Here is a 13,487-nt window from a genome sequence, read left to right as displayed (position 1 = left end):
TACTTGAATATCCCTTTTCTTTCTCCAAATTTGGGAAGTTCCCTGTTATTATTTCACCAAAAAGGCCTTCTAATCCTTTCTTTCTAGGAACTCCTAGAACCTGTATGTTTCATTGTTTTATAGTATCCTGTAGATTCTCAACAATGTTTTTTAGATTTCTAATTTCTTCTTTTTTCTTTGGTTTGACTGTATAATTTCTTGTGCTTTGTCTTCTAAGTCTGATATTCTTTCTTCTGCTTCACCAATTCTGTGGTTAATGCTCTCCACTGCATTTTTTATTTGTTCTATTCAGTTCCTCATTTCATTTTGATTTTTCTTTGAGATGTCAACTTCATGGGAGAAATTTTCTTTCATGTCCTGTTCAGATTTCAGAAGTTCATGCATTTGCTTCTTATTTCTTCTTTGTAATCTTATGACTAATTTTTTGAATTCCATTTCTTGCATTTCTTCCATATCATCATCTTCACAATACAGTATTGAGGTGTTGTGTTCTTTTGAGTGTGTCATGTTGTCTTCCGTATTCTTGTTTCTTGAATTGATGCATTTGTTGTTTGGCATTTGTGGAAATATTCGTTGCTTTCTTTCTAAAAGGTAGCTTTTATCTTTGTACTGTGTCTCTGTAGATAATGGAATGTCTGCTTTCAGTGAATATCTAGAGGCTTGTAGTAGGTGTGGCCAGGCAGCTCTGTTCAGTTCTCCAGGGATAAGAGTGCACCTAATGTGACACATCCAGGTTTGGTGTGGTAAATCTTTTTTTATTAGAAGGGAAATATAATCTGCTCAGCTGAGCTCCTCTCCTGAAAGGAGACCAGTTGGGCCGGCGCCATGGCTCAATAGGCTAATCCTCCGCCTAGTGGCACTGGCACCCCGGGTTCTAGTCCTGGTCGGGGAGCTGAATTCTGTCCTGGTTGCCCCTCTTCCAGGCCAGCCCTCTGCCATGGCCCAGGAGTACAGTGGAGGATGGCCCAAGTACTTGGGCCCTGCACCCCATGGGATACCAGGATAAGTACCTGGCTCCTATCTTCCGATCAGCGTGGTGCACTGGCCATGGCAGCCATTGGAGGGTGAACCAACGGCAAAAGGAAGAGGAAGACCTTTCTCTTTGTCTCTCTCTCTCACTGTCTGCTCTGCCTGTCAAAAAAAAAAAAAAAAAAAAAAGACCAGTGCCTGAGCGCTAGCCCCAGTGGGTATAATATTTATCTGCTGTGTCCCAAGGACCACAGAAGGATCTGTGCAGTCAGTCCGCAGTGTAAGTTCAGATTCCCCAGCAGTGTCTCACCAGGTGACCAGGAAGCCCTGGGTGCGTGGGGTCTCCCACTGAGAATATGCAAAGTCCCAGCCACACCATGAGTCCTCCCACACACCGTCTGCTTTTTTCCCAGCCCAGATACAGACGCCTCACACAGTCACAGGCTCCTAGCCCCTGTGAGTTCTCCCCATCAGAGTCAGGAGTCTTCACTCGGCTGCTTGCTGGGTACAGACACAAGCTGGCACAGCTGTTACGTATGTCCAAAACGGTGCCTGCTCTATCTGCTATTTACAGGATGCCATTGTAAAGTGATCAGGGACAGAGAAACATGTCCATCCTGTCCCTTTTTTTTTTCTCCTCTAGTTTGTTAGGTACACTATCCCCCATGGCACTCCAAGCCGGGTTCCCTCTAGGTTCTCCTTGCAGCTTTACCACAGTGGCTTGGGCTGCAGCGATCTGGTCTTAGCTCTCTTTCCAATGCTGGTGCGTAGGCTCTCAGCTGCTAGAGTCCCGAGTTATGGGTGTCCACGCCCTCCATGGAGATCCAGCGTGTCCTTCTAATTTTGGTAGAGTTTCCTCCACCATGGGAGAGCTGGAAGAAACTCCTGGCTCCTGGCTTCGGATCAGTCCAGATCTGGCCAATGCGGCCATTTGCAAAGTGAACCAGTGGATGGAAGACCTCTCTCTGTTTCTTGCTCTTACTGTTGTCTGTAACTCTACCTGTCAAATAAATAAATAAGGCTCTTTAAAAACACACACACACACACATTTCAGGCCACTATTTGGTCTCAGAACCAAGTGCTCTGGCTATTAATCTCAATGCAGAATAGTGACTTTCCTCTTTTTGGATGGGGGTCTTGCTTTTGCAAAAAAGCTGCCAATTGCACAAACCGCCATCCCGTGGTGTGCCGCCAAACATCTTATTTGTCTTGATATTTCTTTCACAGAAATACATATGACAGATAAGGAGTCACTGGAGGATGCGTTTGCTTTGTCTCAGACAGATATTAAAACAATAAACTATGTTGCCCTGGGATCCCCGTGCATGCACAGGCAGAGAACAAGGCTGAGACTAGATGTTTCTGAAAGCAAGCAAAGCAGCCGTTCCGGGGGAATTCCCTGGAAACGCCAAGTCCTGTGATAGCGTTGACAGAAAGCACTTTCAACACTCACGTTGTCTTAAGAGGATCAGCCGGTTGGTGCGGCTCTCACATTGAGCTCCTTGAAATGACCACCCTCCTGCAGCCTCTGCAGAGGCGAGGGAGAGATCTTCCAGTAGTTAGAGAAGTTACCTTGTGAGTTTCTTTTTAGGCACTCAGCTACAGTTTGTCTGTTTCCCCCAAACTATTGGGAACTTAAAATGAGGAAAAAAGGACCTGTTCTTTCTTGAGAGGTCTGAACGTAGAAGTTGCTTGTTTCCTGGGGTATGAAGGAGAGCAGGTTCATGCCACGGAGCAGGTGCGTGTTCATCCGTGACTCAGCTTTGCAAATGGAGCCAAGCCCTCTGTGAGTCGGCAGTGCTGGGAGTTAACTGCTTAGGAATGAGAAGGTGCGTCTGGTGGCACTGGTAGTGACTCGAGGGTGGAGGTAGGGATTCTTGGTGCTGCTTGCGTAGGAATATGCCCAGCCACAGAGGTGGCCCCCTCTTCTCCTTGCCTTATTTCTGTTCGAAAACAAATCTCCACATCCAGTGAGTGGAAGTGCTGCTTGCTCCCGTTGAAGGAGAAAGAGGTCAGCGTAGTTCATTTAAACTGGATGGTTTGAACAGTTTTAAGAACAATACTAAGAACCCAAACCACCATTTTCAAAAATCACGGTATCGTTCACATAAAAGGACTGTAATCCAAAACTATTACAACTGGAGAACTGGAGGGCAGCGTTGAGAAGATGCAGTCTGAGAACCAAGTAACAGGCCACATTTTTAGCTATGTCTCCTTGAGTTTTGTTTGTGTGCAGTGTGGATGCTTGGCTCCTAACAGCTTTTCACAAACAAGCCTCTGAGACACACCTCAACAGGCCCAACGGGGGCCCTGTGTGTTTATCATCTCTCCCCTTGGCCGTTGCCATGCAAGCTGTTGCTATGTAAGCCGTAGAAACACTTCGAAAAGATAGGCTTTTGCCAGCAAGTCCTAGCCCCTACTGTTGGGTTTACAATGTTCCCCCGAGGCACAATGTGATATAGTGTAAAGGGCCAGAGCTGGGAATTAATGATCCTGGTAACCCTGGCCATGCAACCTTGGCCATGTCCCCCAGCCACACCCATGACCGTGCATCCATCCCTACCAGGTGAACGTTGAGTGACATCTCTCAGCAGAGGCCCTTTCAGGCCACTGGAAGCGTTTTAGGTCGTCTTCTCCTTCGCTTCTTAGCATACTCATGTTCTCCTGGATGGTTAGCAGTTATCAGAGGAAACCGGGAGGTTTATACTGATCCAGAGACTGGACAGTTCCGCTGTTTCCCAGTGGTGCTCTTTCTGTCTCTTGTATGTAGGGCTGTTGGGAATACCAGGTAGAAGCTCCCTAGACCCAAGGCAGATAGCCTCAACACCAGCGGAGCAGCTGTCCCCCAGCAGTGGTGTGATGTGAAATGGACAAGGTGCTGGCTCAAGCACCCATCCCGTGAGTCACCACCAGCCCCCACTGGGGGCCTGGTCTCCAGGAGCTGCAGCACACCCAGAGAACCCTGGGAGATCCAGCTGAGCCCCATAGGAAGCTCATTCCTGGCACTTGCCCTCGTCCCTTACTGGGGAGGAAATTCACTGAGCTTGCTGTTTCGGCTGGCTGTTAGACCTTGAATGATTTAACAATTGAAACTTCACTGTGTATGCACCTAAAGGAATTATTTATATACATCATTTGGTTCTTTTTTTTTTTTTTTTCCCATGGCTGCCTGGAGAAAACAAAACTAATCTCAGTGGACACTGGCACAAGTTTCCTCAAACTAATAGATTATAGTAAATTGCCTTGTCTAAATTAAAACAGACCTCAGTGTCACAGGGTCTTGTCTGTCTGCAGCTTCCCTTCCAATGGCAGAAAGCACTTTTGCAAAAGCTATCCTGCCAAGGTAAACACTCCAAGATTGAGATTCCTCCTCATCTTACTGAATGAAATGTTATAAAAATCTTCTGCAGGAAGTGTTGTCAGTCCCTGTGAGTAGACAGCACAGAGGCCTCTCCCAGGCAGTGAGGTGCATCAGCGTGCGTCCAGCAGCCATGCCTTCTGCTGCTTGTCTGCGAGACTGACCTGACCCTCTGTGGCCTGGGAGGGAAGGGGCCAGGGGGACTCAGGGAGGTATGCGGAGCAGTGCAGCAGTGAGTTGACACCGTGCTGCTGTCCTCATTCAACATCGCACAGGGCTGAAATGATCAAAGGATATCCGTGTGGGTGAGTGGTGTGTTTGGGTTTATTGTTGCTTTGTGAATTTGGATTTTTTTGGGACGAGGGGTGTGTGTTTGTTTTCCTCTAATTGAAAGGCAGAAAGAGAGATCTTCCATCTGCTGGTTCACTCCCTGAATTCCCACAACAGCCAGGACTGGGCTGGGCCAAAACCAGGAGCCCAGAACTCCATGTGGGTCTCTCATTTGGGAACAGGCTCCCCAAGCACTTGAACCACCATCTGCTCCCTCCCAGGATCTACTAGCAGGAAGCCGGATCAGAAGCAGAGGAGCCAGGGCTCTAACCAGGCACTCTGATATGGGACACGGGCATCCCAAGCAGCTGCCTAACCTACTGCGTCCCAAGCCTGTCTCCGATTTTGTTCTTTAAATTAGGAGAACTTTGTGCCCCGAGAACCCCAGGCTCGCTGCTCAAAGTAAGCCCCCGTGTGTTCACCACAGGCACTTTTCTGTATTTCTAGATTCCATGTACTTATTTCCATGAAAGACATGTATTTCAAACCAAGCTGTGAGTGACGTGATATTTGATAACAATGTGAGCTAATTAAGAACAGAAAAAAAAAATGACAACCCCAAAATGTGCTAAGTGTCTTACTCAGCTCCTCCAAAATCTTCAAATGTTTCTTCTTCCAGTCTCCAAAATTCAAAACTTGTGGTGAAATGCAGTCGTAAAGAGCTCCCAGTGTGGACAGTAACTGGGTTCACCTGCCCAGCCATGGCGTCCGCCAACGCCCCTCTGCCGTAACCCTGGCCCACATCCTTGCTGGCCGAGTCCGGGTCCCCAGCGTGTTTGGATTGCATGCACCCCCCTGCACACTCACATCCAGATGTGACGATAAACCCCAGTGGCACAGGGGAGCAGCTTAGCTTTGGGTGTATCACGAATGGAAATCAGCCGCGTTCCCTGCGGCCTGCATCCCAGTAGCAGAAAAGGGGCACAGCCTGTCCAGGTGTCTTGACATCTCGGAGCATAAATCCGTGTAAGGGGAGAAATGGCACAGCCGCCCCCTCAGCATCTCGCCCTCCCCACGCAGGGAGCACTTGATCTCTGGGAAGCTGCCGGCGGCTGGCTCTATCGGCTGGGGCATGGATCTAGCGAGAGGATGTAGCTTGCCCAGACAATGGGAGGGAAGCCGGAGGGAGAGATTCTAGGGAGCCTGGAGACAGGAGCAGCTGACAGCTTTCTCCTGAGGCTGACCAGGGATGCCTTTGTCCTCCTTGCGTGTTGGGTCATAGATGAGATCGTGGGCTCTGGCTTTGGATCGCTGGGCAAGTCTCTGAGTTGCTCTGTCCCTCTGCTTCCTCCCCAGGAAAGTGAGGGTGGCGATCATAATGGTTGATAGGGTTTTGTGATGAGTTGGTGAGTTAATCTGCACATCTGACGATTAGCAAGTGTTAGTGAGTGCTAGCTGTTAACACGAGTGCAGTTGAATCTCCTCCATCTCATAACGGACTTGGCCATGTACCAGCCGTAATCACGTTTGCTTGGGTTACTGTGGTTATCAGTGCCTGGATTTTTGGCTGACTAAAGTCCAGGATCCCTGGTGACGAAGTGACAAACGTCATCCCAAACCCAGAACTTCTGTAGTATGTGTCCTTTATAGGAGAAGCTGCCTGGAAAAGGTTCAGGGACCATCCCGATGTTCCTCCGTGGGTAAAGTACTTTGAGGCTCTGAGTCTATCTGACAGTGTGATCAAGACCCATTTCGATGATTGCCCTGTTGCTGGATCCCTTTCTGGGTATTAGAGAGGGCAGCAGTAGGGCCAGCGCCATGGCGCACTAGGTTAATCCTCTGCCTGCGGCACCAGCATCCCATATGGGCATCAGGTTCTAGTCCCGGTTGCTCCTCTTCCAGTCCAGCTCTCTGCGGTGGCCTGGGAGTGCAGTGGAGGATGGCCCAGGTGCTTGGGCCCCTGCACCCACATGAGAGACTGGGAAGAAGCTCCTGGCTCCTGGCTTCAGATCGGCATAGCTCTGGTTATTGCAGCCATTTGGAGAGTGAACCAACAGAAGGAAGGCCCCTCCCTCCCTCTCTCTCTCTTTCTCCCTCCCTCCCTCTCCCCCTCCCCCCCTCTACACCCCCCCCCCCCCCCACTGTCTGTAAACTCTGCCTGTCAAAGAAAGAAAAAGAGAGGTAGCAGTGACCCCAATGCAGTCCTCGGAGCATCCTCACAGAGACATGGGTAATGAAATTGCAAAATCCAGTGAGGTGATGAGAGAATGATAAGGAACCGGAAACAAACCACACCAGAATGGCGTGGTGGATACGGTGGCTGGGGTCAGGAGACGGGAGGTAAAGATGTGGAAGGGAGGCGATGTTGGAACGAAGGTGACAATTCGGGAACCAAGTTAAGTGTCAAGAAGCATCGGCCACAGTGAGGCTGGATGAAAGCGAGACGTGTTGGTCTCTCTCAGCCTAACCCCCAAAGTCTAGCTGAAGGCGAACCTCACATCCGTGACCTCGGTGTGGGCAGTCAGGCTGGCACATGTCAGCAGCCCTTGTTCCCTCAAAAAGGTGCGTTTCTCTCCCGGTTGCCGTTCTTGCCAATGCCTTCCTTCCACACATTCCCCTCAGACCTCTTGCAGCCTGGAAACTTCTGGCTAATTTGGATTTGACTAAAACTTTTGTACCATGACATTCTGTAAAGAGATTCAATTATGTTGCTCAGTGTTTGTGGGTAACTGCTGCCCATAAAAAGTTAATTAATCAGGGCTGTGTCAATTTCCTCGTGCCATGTCAATTTGCTGCAAGGTAATTAATCACTAATCACCCACCAAGCAGCAGGCCGAGGGACAATCCACAAGCCATTTATTGTCTTCTCCCAAATAAATGGCGCACACAGCCAGGAAGGAACACATCTTGCCTTTCATAATATTTTTATCGACACTTTTGCATGTTGTAATGGACTGCAGCAACAAGCAGGCGCAGTTCAATGGAATATGAATATTAAAGGAACAAATGAGTGGAGATTTATAGGACATTGCGTTTCTGTTATGTCAGTTTTGAGATTAAACCAAGCAAATGAACAGTGAAAAATTACTCTTCCATGTGGAGAATGGTGATTAGACTTGTACATTAATTAGAAATTTTTGTTTTCCTATTCAATGCATTTCAAATGAGGATGTCCTATAAGGAAATGTTTGTCCAAAATGGAGATTTATTCACTTCTAAACAGCAGTATTTAATATCAACATGCATTTTGTAGTGAAACAAGAGTTGATCCCAAATGTGTGTTTCAGGGATAAATTTATGTGAACACAACAACCGGAGATTACACAAATGAAGGAGCCGTTTTGGTCTTTTTGTAAAGGACTTGAAAGTATGAGGCCCTCTTCTGCTCCCTCTTTTTTCCCCCAAATCTCTGCAATTACTGGAATTTTAAAGATTTGAAAGCCGTTGCAGTTTGGTTTTGGTCTGGAACCCAATACACTCTAACATTAAATTTTCCAAATAGCACCATTTAAAAAGAGTGACCTAGTTGTATGTAGACACTGCATTATAAACCAATTAGCTGGGCTTTTATTTGAGATTCATTTAAACAAAAAACTTCTTTTTGGCAGTTTGGAAAATTATCAGTTTTTTTGTTTCTGACTGCTCCTTGTGATGCTTATCGCTCAATGCCCTGCCTCTGAAATTGCTGCTCCATGAGCAGAGGCTGTGTTACCGATTATGCGGCTTCTTGATTGATAGCCCAGCACACGGAATGGGAGTCCCCCAAGGGGGAGCCTGGAAAACCCATGAACCTGCTGTTGCAATGCATCTGCACCCCCAGAGTGGTGTATTTCCTACTGTAACTTACTCAGGAAACAATTCAACCCCAGGTTAGCATGAACATCTCTCTGTCTTAAAACCTACCAGGGGTGGTGAAAGGTGACTCTATGGGGCCCAGGGAGAGGAAGTGTGGGACAAAGAGAGAGCCCCTCCTCCATTCCAATGGCACACCTTTTCCGGGGCATCTGGCAGTCTCATGCAAATTCAAACCAGTGCACAAATGCAAAGAATAATTGCCCATTAAAGCGGTTGTATATTTTTATGGCTTTGATGCAGATTCTGCCCCCCTGTCGGGTTTTGCATCTGCTACTATTCTGTCTCTCCCAGAGCTCTAAAACTTTAATATGCAGTTTATAACCCTCAAGTATTTTCCACTGGTTTTGTGTTTCTTCTCTCGGGATTTCTGGGCTGGCAAGATGATCTCATTTGTGTTTATTTTCGAAGGTAAGCACCATGTTCATAAAAGAGACAGGGAAGAGACACCCTCGTCCCTGTAAATACATCAAGCCCGGGCTCCTCTGAGGTGGAGACTGGGATTCTGTCTTTGAGGGGGGAGACAGGCAGCACGCAGTTGACGCTTTTGGTAAATGGCTCATTTGGCTGGTGGATACACCCACACATCTTCCCTTTAAAAGTGTCGATAGTTGAGCACATCACAGCACGCCTCTTCTTACGTGCCTGAAGTTTCCATCTCATTGAGTTCCATGGTATAGAGCTCCTGACTTCCAACAACTGAGAAGATTGCTCCATGGGCCTCCCCAAAATATGCTGCAGGCATAAATCCAGCTGAAGGCTGAGAGTGGGTGGGTTGGGAATGTTGAAGTGTCAGTAAGATGTGCAGTTGGTTCCTTGCTCCTGTCCCATGCCCTGTTTGCTTGGAGAGATTCATTTCTAGCTCATGAACTAAATCCAATTTTTGCTGCAGTGAGACCAGATTTTTCACTTTGATTCACGCTAGGTAAGGGTTAAGAAGGAACTTCTCCAGGATGATGAACCTGTGGCGTTTCCCTTCCTCATCTTCCTTAGGCCAAGAACTAAGGACGCTGTGGATGATGTCCACATATCAGCCCAAATACTTTGCCGAATCCCTGATTGGTGATCTGTTTACCTGTTTATTCACCCGAAATGTAGGAAGAAAAAGGTCTAACTCCAGCGCTGAGGTTCACAAATGCCTGTCATACGATGTCATTTTTGTCTCCAAAGTTGTTCTTGATTAACAAAGAGACATTTATTACAGTTAATTGACATGGCAACTGATATAACTTCAATTTTAACCAGGTTTTGCTCCATCCCAGAAATAGGACATTGTGAATTTCCATTTAGCATTTTGCTTTGCATTTATCAAACATGTCTTGCTCACTTATTGGACCCATACTCTTGAATTGCTGTGTTGATTGACAGCATGATGACAATAACTCAGCAAAAGATGAGTGTCGTGTAACGGAGTAAGCCTGTGGTTCAGAGATTTTGTTCCTATGTGATTGTAGGATAAAAGCATTTTGGTCTTGTTTAATCTGTACCTTAATCACATGCTTGAAATATATATTTAGCCCCATTCCAGCATCTGTAAGTCAAGTTACCTTGTAGGCATGTAAGAAAAATACATGTCCCTTTCATCCCATGTGTGAAGAATGTTTGACGTACAGGTGTGGGTTGGTTTTGTTGTTGTTTGCCATGAAAATTGGCCATTTGTCTTAGGGGCATGAGATGGAACTATGGTATTGTAAACCATCCATCTAGCAGAAAAACCCTGTAATGAATGTGGGTAGAAATACAGCAGGTGCCAGTTCACATCAGATAAGTCTGAGTTGGCAAACACTGTTGTGTTCTATTGTTCCTTGTTGGCACACACAACTGCAGCATTCATGGACTGTTCTTGCTGGATTTTCAGAGAACACTGTGTGGGACGATGAGGAGCATGTGATGTGACTCTGTACCTTTTAATAGACATTGCCTGGTGTGAAGGGGGGAGAGTTTGTCTCACTTTTCCCCAGAGTAAGAATCTCAAACCTGATAATGGTGCTGCAGTAATAATATTAAGAGAGAATGTAAGTGGAAGCTCTGATCAATCCACGTATAAATGCGTGTATACCAGCCGTCTCCACTTTCCCTGCAATCACACATGTTCTGTGCATGGTTACGTTTTCTGGGCCAGTGCAGCATCTCTGGAAGTGGAAGTGGAAGCCATCTTTCCAGCGATCACGCCAGAGCTCGGGGAATGGGACTTGCACACTCTTCCTCTGCAGAGTGTGGGAAGGCCCCCGTGATACAGGACAGTGTGGAAGGAGGTGGACAGACATTGCCTAACCACAGATGGGTGACCAGGCAGTGTCAGGTACCCGGTACCTGCCCAGTCCCAGACACTAGGGTAAATCAAGGAGCAGAGTGGACTGAGACCACCGCCCTCATGGCGTTTGCATTCCAGCATTAGTTTCAACTCTGCCATCCGAGCTATTTGAGTTTGTCAAATGGCCGAGGAGGAGGATGGCAGCCTTGTTGCAAAGGGAATTTGAAAGTATAGATGAGAAGGAAGGGTGAAAATCAAGAAGGGAAAGAAGCAAGCAAGTAGGAAGAGAGGGAGGGAAAGAGAAGGAGAGGGAGGGAAAGGAGGAAGCAGGAGGGAATGGAGGGGAACGATGGAGAGAAGAAAGGTGTGGAAGAGGGAAGGAGGGGGAGGGAGGGAGAGGAGGACAAGGAGGAGGGAAGGAAATACTTGTTGAGTATGATGACCAACGGAAGACTTCACAGAAGGGACACTTTGCCCACTCTGCAGCCAGAGCAGCGAAGAGGCCGCTGAGCAGGTACTTCCCTGGGGCTGTGGAGGCACCACGCACTTTGTTCTCGACGCCTGTGGCCCAGAGCGTGATCCGTGCACCTTCTGTGTCTTCCCTAAAGGAGCTTGGTCTCCCAGGAAGGTGACATGTAAGCCAGGCATTGATTTGTGGTCTTTCCTGTGTTCCTTGTACAAGACAGGAGTCCGTCCAACAATCCCTGCTTGGAGGGGCCCACAGGGCCCAGTAGTCTGACCTGCAGATAGCTTATCCTGTTTCAGGAGCGGCATCCATCCTGAAACAGCACCCAGGGCACCCTGGCGCTCCGCTTCTGATAGTGTGTGCCCCGCTCACTGTGTCGCGGGGCTTCTGTTCCACGTTGTCTCTCAGCATCTGACTCCTCCAAGAACGACTGCAAGAGCTGCTGGTTGCCGAGAGGGATCTTGTCTCGCTCACCGGCCCCGTAGCCGGTGATAATGCCTGGGTCAGCATAATTACCGGGTTTGCTCGCACGGGCAGCCAGCTGCTCTGCCACATTGTGAATTTTTCATTTTCTCTCCTTCACCATCCGGAGCGTTCCTACGAAAACTTAATCTCTGCGCTGTGGCAAGATAGAATTGCAGTCCGAGGCATGCCTGCCCGTTTTCTGCAGCGAGGGTCTGGAGCCTGTGGTGACGCTGGTGCTTTGGTGATGTTCAGATTTCCCGGCTGTGCCCTGTTCAGGCACGCCCCTCTGTCAGCTTGCAAGCTTAGCTGAAACGTGATCCGGGGATGTCAGTTGCCAGGGCTGGCAAGAGAGTTCCATCGAATGATTTGTCCTCAACAATAAACATGTTGGAAGATAGCCTTGCTGGTGTTCTTGAGTGAATGATGTAGTTGCTCTGGCATGGCTCCCTAATCCTAGTGCTTTAATCACATTATGAGAGAAAGATGTGATAGGTTGCATCAGGCAGGGCGGCTTCTCCCCATCCCGATCACTCTGGGTCACAGCAGCCAGTTGGGCTTCAGGGCCCCTGGGTTGGTTCCCGTCCATGTGATTCCTGGAGGTGGTATGGGCTTGAGAACAGGTTCTGTGGGTTGGTACCACATGGACACCTCGTGTGTATTTCTTAGGTCTCCAGGTCACTAACGTGGCCGTCCCCAGCCTGCTGGGGAGCAGCCCATGGCTGCCCTGCTGTCTCTCGGGAACATTTTTTTCTTCCTCCAGCTTCCTTTTGTGCCTTTTTGCTTGTTTTTTACATGCACCTCACTGAGTACCTGCAGAAGTGTGCGTGGAGCAGATTCCGGGTGTAGTGGGAAGGCGTGGGTGGGCTGCTTCTTGGACACAGGGTGGAGATGGTGACCTCTCCTGAGAGGTCAGGTGCTCTGCGGAAGCCTGGGGAAGGCAGTGTGTGTGTGCTGGGTGCAGGGCAAGAGCTCGGAGCCTTTTCTGTGGCTCACCTGGTGTAGCGGCTTCCTCGGAGGCCTGCCCTCTGTGGGATGTGGTTGGGATACCCTGCCTGGTTGCTGGGGCCAAGCGTGGTCAGCGTAGTGAGAGCCTCCTGAGGTTCGGAGAAGCGAGGGAAGCTTGAAGGCAGAGCTGGGTTCCCAAAGGCACTTCGGACCCTGTGCCGTCCTGATTCGCATGCAAACTAGGGTCACCTTGTCCCAGATGGAGCCACCAGGAAGGAGTATCAGGGGTCCCGAGGAACTATCCAGCTTAATGCCCCGTGTGCCTCCTCATCACGGCGCTGAGACTTTCCCCCAGGGAAGGAAATCCTGGCCACGCTTTGTTCTCAACAGGAAGAAGCTCCCAGACTTCTCTGCTGGTAGATCTGGCTGTTGTGTTTGCTTTGAAAGGCTGCTTAGGAGGGTAGCTGGCTCCTGGATGCTGGTAGCATGTGTTTCTCGGGACGTGAGTGGTGACTGCACCCGTGGTATGTGTATGTGTGGGAATATTCAGTGAGAAATCCTCACAGGTCATGCATCTGCATAAAGAGAAATAAGAATGGGATGGGGAAAGAGGTGTGAATAAACAACCAACCATGGTGCACTCAGCCCCAAGGTAGCTACTAGTATGTGGACATGCGTGCGTATGGATAAACAAATACACACGTATGCACTTGCATGGAGATACAGAAATGTGTGGATACACCTTGTATTTATATGTACAATATGCATATTTATACTATACACTCAGGCATGGGCGTACACATCCAGATGTACATTTACACATGTCTCAAGGGGCTTCAGAAAGTTCATGAACTTCAAAGATACTGTGAATTTTCCACCAACTTTGGGAAGCCCCCATGTGCAGGCAT

General features: G+C 48.5%; 1 protein-coding gene across 40 annotated transcripts in view; it reads left to right on the top strand.

Annotated features, from left to right (window-relative positions):
* RBFOX1 (RNA binding fox-1 homolog 1) overlaps positions 1 to 13,487 on the top strand; it is a 2,206,955-nt gene that overhangs the window by 2,135,257 nt on the left and 58,211 nt on the right. The window lies entirely within an intron of this gene.

Source organism: Oryctolagus cuniculus, chromosome 19 (genome assembly GCF_964237555.1).
Source record: "Oryctolagus cuniculus chromosome 19, mOryCun1.1, whole genome shotgun sequence".
Lineage (NCBI taxonomy): Eukaryota > Metazoa > Chordata > Mammalia > Lagomorpha > Leporidae > Oryctolagus > Oryctolagus cuniculus.
The sequence above is the reverse complement of the archived record's forward strand: the minus strand, read 5'-3'. Positions and strand labels throughout refer to the sequence as shown.